This window comes from Lycium ferocissimum, chromosome 4, assembly GCF_029784015.1.
Source record: "Lycium ferocissimum isolate CSIRO_LF1 chromosome 4, AGI_CSIRO_Lferr_CH_V1, whole genome shotgun sequence".
In the NCBI taxonomy this organism is placed as follows: domain Eukaryota; kingdom Viridiplantae; phylum Streptophyta; class Magnoliopsida; order Solanales; family Solanaceae; genus Lycium; species Lycium ferocissimum.
Genome location: NC_081345.1, coordinates 23,316,853 through 23,327,351, shown reverse-complemented (window position 1 = coordinate 23,327,351; position 10,499 = coordinate 23,316,853).

The following is a 10,499-nucleotide window of genomic DNA, read 5'->3' as shown; positions in this document are numbered from 1 at the left end:
ATATCTTCCATTATTAGTGTTGAATTCTTGGATCTAAGAGTTAGGGTTTATACCCAAAATTGGGAGTTTTACTTGAAATTCAGAATTAGGTGAATCCTTAATTTAGCAATTAGTTGTTGAGTTTTGATCACCTAGTGTTTAATTTGGTATTTTACTCCCGAATTTCCCGTTTTGACCTTGTGGGCCCCGTTTCCCTGAATTCTAGGGTTGGTTTTAACCTAAATTGAATGATAGCAATATAGGTATCAATCTTCATGATTTCTAACCTAGATTTCGAATATGCCTAGACTTTCTTGATCTTAAGGCTCAGTGGAAGGGGAAAGAGAAGGAGTGATTGTTGGTGTTTGTTGTTCAGCCATCCAGATAGGCTATAGCTTACCCTTGATGAGATATCGTGTAGCGAAGCATATATTTAGATTTTTATTGTTGGAGAAAGCATGTAAACTTTCGGGTATGAAGTTGGGTTGGATATTATATTAGGTTGGACCCTGTTGTGTGATTGGGGCTAGCCACCCCGTTATATTGTGATTGAATTGTCCTATTGTTTTGGGCTTGATGTCGCATAGTGATAGCTGACATTGGAGACTTTTGAGATATCTTGTTCATGATATTGTGGTACCCCACTTGTTGGCATGTGATTTCGGGGATAGTGTCTTTATAAGACTTGTATAGTCTTTCATGATATTGTTGTCGTACCAATGTTTGGTACTTGTGATATTGATCTGATTATTCATGTTGACTCATACATCACACGCATTCACATCTCTCATGATATATTGTTGATACATTGTTGATACTTGATGAAACACTGTGATGAGCTGAGCTCAGTTTGCATGAGAGTGACGTGAGTAGTCCGATATCCGATGGTTGTCCTGGAATCGTGGATTGTATGCGAGTGATGTGAGTAGTACGATGTCCGATGGTTGTCCCAGAATCGTGGATTGTGTGATGTGAGAGTCCGATGTCCGATGATTGTCCCAAAATCGTGGATGAGTGAGTACATAGACTTTGCGAGTCCCCTATGGGTTAGGCCACCGGGACGTCGATACTTCTGTCCGGAGTACATGTGTACACAACATTGCATTGCATTTGCATTTGCATTCTTACATCATTGCATTGCATTGCATTATGGCTTATATTGTGATGATCCGGTGATTTACTTGGATTTCGGATTAGATATATTGAGACTTGGCACACTTGGGTTTAGATGCCTACACCTAGGTGATGACAAATACTTGGTTCTATTTGTGTTGGACTTATGCTTGTTGATTTATCTGCCTATCCTGCTTTATTGTTTGAATTATGTTAGCAATACTTAGTCTGTCAATGATACCTACCAATACTGTGATTTTGTGCCAACCTGCACTTACTGCATTCTTTTATGAATGCAGAGTTTCAGGTCGGATCTACTTTTATTTCCCGTGGCTAATAGTCGCTTCGAGATTTGCGTGAGTTTCCAGGGTGAGCACGAGATATCCACCGCCTTGAAGACTCTTATGTATTTATGTCTTATTTTCTATTTCAAGACATACTCAAACTTGATGTATTATTGATATTCTAAACTTGTAGATTCTAGTTAGATGCTCTTGTATGGCTTAGACCAGACCCTGGGTGTATTTCTGTGTTTCCACACTTTCTTCTATATTATTATCGTAAGACTTACGTGATGTATTCTCTTCCGCTTAACTGATTTATTTATTTATGCAATTTATTATCGTTGGGTTGAGGGTTCGCTTACCGAGGTGGGAAAGGTAAGTGCCCGCATGGCTTAGCCAAATTGGGTCATGACACCAGATAACTAAGAGATCAACACTGCCAAAAGAGAGATTCGAAAGGAATATCAATAGTCTCACCAGGTCTTCCAGACTCGATTAGATAGGTTTGAGACGAGATTGGCTGCGTTAGAGCGGACAACACCCAGAGGTGGCTCAGTATCATTGAGTGTGGAGTTGGCAAAGTTAAAGGCTGAGTTTGAAGCGCTGAAAGTGCAAAAGCGAGTGGAGGAACCTTTTTTCGGCACCACAAGCCAACTTGGATATTGAGATCCCTATTGAGAATCTCCTCGACTCGAGGAAGAAGAGATAGAGAAGGCTTAGGGAAAACGGCCACTAGATGCTGTAGTTGAGGATTCAGGGGAGAGAATCAAGAGGTCGCGACGTGAGGAGGCGGAGATGATTCAGGTTGCTGCACTAAACTCTCTGTATGATAATTATCTAGATCCCACCGGTGCGTCGGGCAGCCAGTCCCGAGGGGAGAGTTCTAATGTTGCTATGATCGAGGGCAAAGACACCCCAAGTGATTTAGCATAGCGCCTAGGCGCCCAGGTATCCCTTACCCTTTTGTACTTGCATTTGATGCATTGGAGACACTGCATGATTTTCAGTTGGGGTTGGAGAGTATTTGATTAGGTTGATAGTGTAAATATGTGTTTAGGAACTCTCTTGGCTTTTCTTTGACAGAGTTCTTTTCCTGAGGGGTTTTATTATGTTAAAACTGGCATGTGTAGGATGTTGCTTAGATAGAATAGAGTAGTTTTGACTTATTTGGTAGTGTTATGAAACTTATGGTACGTTGTGTGATTTTGTTGGAAATTGTGGACCCCTAGAAAAAAAGCATACTTAGAAATAGCTACTGATTGATGTAATTGATTATTTGTATGTCATTATGATTTTTGGGGTATTGTGTGTGACGAATGATTGCTTAGGAGCTCACAGTTGTAAAAAATAATCGTCCTTATGCCAATGTGTGAGTGAGTTGTTAGTTTTGTTCAGTCTATACATGTGTAATCTAGAACTTGCCCAATTAGTCATGTTTGAATTCGACAGTTGGTTTGGTTGTGCGATGATCTTAGGCTTTCTTTGTATGATTAGTCACTTTGCCTAAATAAGCCTGACCATATGATTTAAATATCCCTAGTTTTCCCTCTTTGAGACTTTGACCTTTTTCTTAGCTAGCCAGTAACAAGCCCATACCCTTTGTGAAAGTATTCCAGCTTTGCACCCGTTCCCTTCTTGATACTACGAGATAAAAGAGGCTGAAAACCTAAGTTGGGGGTTGGATAAGTGTGGAGTAGAGGTTGAGAACCTATTTTGGGGTTAGTGTACGTTGTGTTAGTTGAGACTCAATGTGGTGGCTATACATATCTTTAAAAAAATAAAAGAGAAAAAAATCAGAAAATTGTAACACAAAAATAAGTTTAAGTTGGATTAGAAATATACCACATCGAAGTCGAAGATTGGAAAAGAAAACAAAAGGGAGAAAAGAAGAGGTGAATCAAGGTGAAGAGAAAAAGAATCTAGTGTTCAAGGAGGGTGAGTCACTAATACCCAAAAAGTATCCTACCCATCCCTAAGCTTACATTACAAGCCTAAACAAGTCCTAACGTGATCACAACTAAACAAACCAAGGATGAAAGCATAGAAAATAAGGGCAATCCTATGGTATTTCCCTGTGTAGATCGGAAATTCTTCGTGAGTGTGAGTGTTTTCTCTTCTCTTTAGTCTGTTGTCCCTTTTTCATTGTATATATGGTGTTTGGGACGTTCTTTGGTCTATGTGAGGGCATAAGGATGGAAATTGGTGCAAAAGAAAGTGACCGCCTAAAGTGACGTTTGTGTGCATCATGATATGTTCGATAATGTAATGTCATAAATTGAAACTTCATTGTGAGTCGTAGCATTCTTGAGTTGTGCATCATATTTTGAGAGTGTAAGAGAGGTGGTCCTTGGTAGGAAAACATGCATTCATGTAGTTCGGAGTCAAAACCATTGTAGACATTATTACTTTGTGATATTTGAGTTTAGTTGAGTCGTCGTATTGTGTGACTTGCTTGAGGATAAGCAAAGACTTTAAGTTGGGGGTGTTGATGTGCCGGGAAATTGTGGCACATTTGATACCTTTTTACAAGAAGTTTTACTTGTTTTTAGGCAAGTATGTGTTGTTTTGATGTGTTTTTGTTGTGTTTCGAATCATAGAGTTCGGGTTCTTAGTTTCCTAAACTAAAAGTTTGCACGGAAGATTGACTTTCACGGTCCATACAATATTATACGGACCGTGTCTGTGGTCATATAAAAGAGGACAAGGCAACAGAATATCAAAGTTGGAAGATGCTGAGATACGAGCAACTTATACAGACCGTATAATACTATACGGGCCGCATAGTTGGGCGTATTGAAGGATTTAAGACAAGACAGAGAGCTGTGTTTGAAGAAGGAGTTTCACGATTGAGTTATACGAGCCGTGTAATTTTATACGAACCGTATAATACCAGTTCATGTTTGTCTCTAAAGAAGTGAAGATTGAAGGTCGTATAATATTTATACGGGCAATGTTATACGGACCATATTAGTTGTCGCCTGGGACTTAAGTGCAAATTTTGTAATTTTATGTTTTTGAAACCTATAAATAGTCCAATGTAGGTTTTATTTATTATCAGCTGTTATATTTTGACTCTTGACTTAGAGCATTGAATATTCCTTAGTTTTGGAGCTTTCAAACATCAATTCAAATGTTATTAATTTCTCTTTTCATCAAAACTAAGCAATTATGAATTCTTCAATCTTTTATTTTTTGTTCTTTGTCATGGGTAGCTAAACACCTTTACTAAAGTTGTGAACCCAAAGATGGGTGTTTTGTGATTGAGAATTGTGATTGATATACGCATAATGGATTGTTAGGGTTTCTTTGTTCTTCATCTTAATCACATAATTAGTGGTTGCAAACATTAGCTAACGCCATAAACTTTGGTTTATTTGGGAAAATAACTAGGTTTTGGTAAGAACAAATAACAACAACTCAAGGCTTTAACCCTTGTTGAATAAATTCACTTAGGAATAAGAGGAATTTACTTGGCATAATTAAGCATTCTTCATGCATACTTTCTTATCTTTGGGAAAAACATAGAAAGAAATAATATTTTCTTATTGGGAAATAGTCTAGATTCTGTCACGACCCAATTCGCGAGTCGTGGTGGCACCTACACTATCCCTCCCGAGTAGGCGAACCACATTCCCAATAACAAGTTAAATAAGTGAAAAATTGAATAAGAAGAAGTTATCAAGTTTTAAATACTTATCATAACTAGAAATGTCACGACATCGCCAAAATCTGGTCAAAGGGTACAAGAGTGCTAAACGTAGTCCGAAATACAAGTCTAAAAATACCCAAAGGCTACATATTGTTTGTCGAATACAAAAACAAATAAATAAAGGTCCTTCGTGGGCCAGATGACCAAGTAGCTCGCCCCCGAATGATTGAAAGATGTCACCCTCGCGTATCAACCACGGGCATAGAACTAGAGCTCCGGATCGTACTCCGCACTCAATAAAAGTGCAACAAGAGTAGTATCAAGCACAACACTAGTACCTGTAAGCATCATAGGCCGACAATGATTAGATAACGTGAAGAAGTGGAAACTAACAAGTAGCATATAGAGCAAACAGGTATGGTCACGTATCATATACAAGTAAAGTGTAACGGAATCGTGAAATCAACCAAGACAGATATAGTTCACCAAATGATCAGTCAAATATATGAGTGGATAAATGCAATGCAATGCAACAAATACCTCTCTCACTCCACTCGTACACACATGCTAAGAAGGCAAGCCCTCAAAGCCATGACCCATGGAGGACCCGCGAAGTCCATGTACCACTCATGCTCTCCAGTAGAAATCTCGGAGGCTATCAATCACTCTCAATCTCCAGCAAAGACCTCGTAGTCTCTCCATTTCAATCTCCCAAAAGACCCTGAGTCTCTCAATCACTCACCTCACCATCATCACAAGAATAATATAGAAAGCATGTCATGCATGATATCCGTCTCAACAATATCACCAATATACAACCAACAAGTACAAGTCACATTACCGTCCACTGTTCGATTATTGATATTACAATTCCTTTCCACGTGATGAGTGAGCTATTATGTGACCGAGATACTGTCGCACCCCTACCAGGAGCATGAGGGGCTCCGACCCGTAGGTCGGGAACCACCTGACTTATCCGTTACCTTGAACATGATAAACCATAACTCAAAGAACACTTGCACGCAGAAAAGGCCCAACATAGGAATATCCGATCATTCAAGACATGTGTTCATATACGGACTGACAAGGTCGCCACATCATAACGTATATCATAAAGCCGCAAGGCTGGGTAAAGACATTATCAAAAGCTCAAAATAAGGCCGATAAGGCCACCAATATATTATACCATAATATGACCCGGTGGAACTTTAAAACATCTAATCGTACACATACGTCTACGAGCCTCTACATAGATTTCAATTTATTATAAGGACAATACCAAATAGACCTAAGCCTCCGAAGTAAGTGAGTGCTCCCGAGAATCCGATAGAAAAACCTACGGTCCGATCCGTCTCCCCCGCCTACCCGCGGGCAAATGCTTTTGTCCACAAGTAGTGGACGCGCAGTATTTAATTATGTAACGAGTATATAAGGTATGAATAACAACATAATATAGATATGAAAGGTAACATGAAATATGAGAGATAACTCCGACATCCGGATGCCTCATAAAGGCGGATGCCATGCATGCTCGCCTTTTTAAAAAAAAAACTTTTCTTACATACATATATATAATATCATCATCATAACGTACCCGGCCTTTTCAGAACTCGGTGTGTAACGTACCCGGCCCTTTCGGGACTCGGTGTGTAATACCAACTGATCAGTGGTTGCACAATAGGTGCCGTACCCGGCCGACTATAGCGCGACTCAGTGTGAGAAAATACATACATATATATAAAGCATGCATGAGAGCTAAATAAAAGCTATAAATACATCGGAGTGACGTAAGGTCGGTAACTTCCGATTTTCATTATGGAATTATCCTCATCGCTATATCTCACCTTGAAGGAACAATTATTATAAGGTGAGATCAACAACAATGAATAAAATCGAGAAAATCATGAAATAATCTCAATAATCTCATAATAGTATTAACATCATAAGCTTTGGAATTTCTAGAATTAAAATCATCATCATCATAATCATCATAGAAACATTTAAAATCATCATCATCATAATCATCATAGAAACATTCTCATCTTTAATATCATCGTTCATATTGTAAAAACATGTCCGTTGTTGTTGTCATAAAATCTTATAGAATCATAAATCTTTGACTCGGAAAAAGATAGGGACATTTTGGAAAATATGTATGGATTATCAAGAAATAAGTCATGCCTTTGAATCATGAACTCTATGAATCATGAATTTCTAGCTTTTGAGAATAAGAATATTCTTGGAAAACATTTATGGATTCACATAAAGGATCATGGGACATTTGGAAAACACCCATTGATTCATAAGAAAGGAATCATGCCTTTAGAAGAAAGGGACTAGCCTTAACATACCTGGAAGATAACTTCTCGATTTCCAACTTACTTCCTGTCTTGCAATTCACTTAAGATCATTCGTAGCCTCGTAATCTACATATACAATCATTCATACTATTATTAGGTTCATCGTCATATGCTGCGTCTTAAACCCTTAATTTAAATCCATTTAGAATTGTAAAATTGTAAAGATCTCCCCCGTTTATATGCCAGTAGCCCAAATCATAATATCAACAATCAATCAACAACTATAATACTAACATCATCAACACCATTATACATACCAATATATTTCCTAAAACATCCCACACGATGTTTTTCAAATTTCTCAACTAACCAACTTGTGATACAACTATTTAATAACTTTATTTCCGTAAAAAAGTCGAAATTAATAGCAATAAGGAGAGATTCATACCTTTTCTTTGTTAGAACAATAATGTCTCCAATATCCACCTTGAATCCAAGCCAAAATACACCGTAAAACGATACTATAAGCGCGACTGCACGTTGCCTGGACCTCGATTAATATTCCGTCACTTGAAATTACACAAAATCCTCACTTTTATGAGGTAAACATGCTCTCTTGCTTGGCTGAATTTTCTGGATTGTTTTGGAAATTTTTTTGTGCAGAAAAATGGGGTTTTTGCCCCTTATATAGGTGCCAAAGTCGGCATCACTTGTAGCACTGTAGCAACAACTTTCTTCCCCACAACTGAATTTGTAACGTCCATAATTCTCTACTCCAATGTCATATCGACGAGCGGTTTATTGCGTTGGAAACTAGACTCGACGAACTTCATTTTAAGATTTTGAAACACCTTAAAACTCCCCATATACCTGGAGATATACCCCTCCAAAGTTGACCCAAAATTCTGTCCTTAATTCTGCCAACTTGTTACAAATTTTCGACAAACTTATTTTCTTCAATTTGCTTGATCTCGAAATCTTCGGAAACTCTCCATACATGGTATTTATCACTAATCATACTTGATAATGATCATGTTCTTCTGTTTCAAGGTTGTCCTTCCTGGTTACAAATTACAAGATCATAGTTCATCCTTTACTTAAACAATATACTTAATAATGCTTCGTTCCTCACACTCCAAAGCTGTTTTACCTAGCCATAGCTCGACATACTTACATTCAAATTTAACCAGTGCTTCTCCGAGGTACGGGGTGTAACACTGAAAATGCGGGGTGTAACAGATACAAACAAGTGATAATCACAGAAAATAACACATATGGCGTCAAGCCCACGTAACAGCTGACAGAACCAACTTAATTGGAATTCACCTCCACTCCATGCCCGAAGGCCTAACATGCTATAACATGGAAAGCATGTCATGCATGATATCCGTCTCAACAATATCACCAATATACAACCAACAAGTACAAGTCACATTACAGTCCACTGTTCGATTATCGATATTACAATTCCTTCCACGTGATGGGTGAGCTATTATGTGACGGAGATACAAACAAGTGATAATCACACAAAATAACACATATGGCGTCAAGCCCACATAACAGCTGACAGAACCAACTTAATTGGAAATCACCTCCACTCCATGCTCGAAGGCCTAACATGCTATTCCCGTTAATTTCTACAACTACATAGGATTCTCTCAATCGTAGTCTAACTAAAGTAGACCGTAACCTACCTCAATGCCGAGCGATGCCACGAACGATCAAACCAATTTCCTTCCTTTGCGTAGAGCCTCTGAACGATCGAAATCTATCAAATGTATGATTTACATTAGAATCAGAATTTAAGGACACCCATAATTCTATATTTATATTCAAAACCCAAAAACGCACCCCTTCAAAGTGACTGCCCCACAAGGGCAACCGGAACTTTCTTTAAAAATTATTTTACCCATAACTTAAAGGTCCTGTATTCAGAAAATTAGCCAATTCCATACACAAATGGACTCTCAAATCATAAATTCTCATCTCTTAAGACTCGGGCTCAAAACTTCTAATTACCCCAAAATCCTAACTTAGGATTAAAATCTAGCTTACCACATCTCAAATACCATGAATTCGAAGGTGTACATATAATCCAATACACCAAAGGTTAACTAACATAAACCTATCCGATAAAATTGAAATTTCAACATAGCAACGATAAGGCAATTCTAGTACCCGAAACAAAAATACGAAACCAAAGGACTTTCAATTAGAAAAGAACCAACGTACAGGGACCATAACCTTGCATTAATTCTACCAATATAACCCAAATGATTAGTTCATCATTACTTAATCATTATCCCTTAATTCATTGTGCAATCATTATGTCACCCACTAAATCTCACTTGATTCTAAATGCCCATAATAGTACATGTACCAATTGGTCTCTTGGGACTTAAATCCATTGTCCACATTATGTTTTCCTCTAAACACATGAATATGAAATTTGAAGAAACCAAATCAGAAACAGTGACTAACCACAAATACTCAGGAACTCATTTAACCATTACACACTAATCATTACGTAATGATTTCACACATAAGCGAAATTCCAAGAACAAAAATGTAAAAGCAACGTACCTGTTTTCTCTAGAATTTAAGTCTGCGAAAAGAAAAAAAAAATGTTGTTGCCGTCCACTACGTCAAAGTGTTTCTATTTTCTTTATTTTTCATGCTCACAGTAAATGAATTATTTTTTAACCCTAGGCTTCTAATATATATGGCTCATAAGAAGTGGGTTAAGCCTCATAACTTAGCCCAATAATTTCTACAATTTACTAACTCACTTAACCATTATAATAAATGTAATCATTCCGTCAAATACTTTATTTACCAACTTAGAACTTATATGTGTGAAACTCATATTCCAATAAATAATCTATTCAGACATATTAAATAAATATATTTCAAAAAAATATCCGCCAATTAAATCACCGTGCCACCAATTCCCGCAAGTCAAGAATACCCTTTAAAACTATGAAAAGGGTATCTTAGCGAAAACGAGTTCAAAATGCTGAATGACCAAACGGGTCGTTACAGATTCACATAGAGGTTATGTGCATTCATACAACGATCCATTAGAAGTATATCAAGATCAAGACCCATGATCATACACTTTATCTGATGGGGACACAACCTTAGTTCTTTTTACCCATCTATTTACAACTCAAT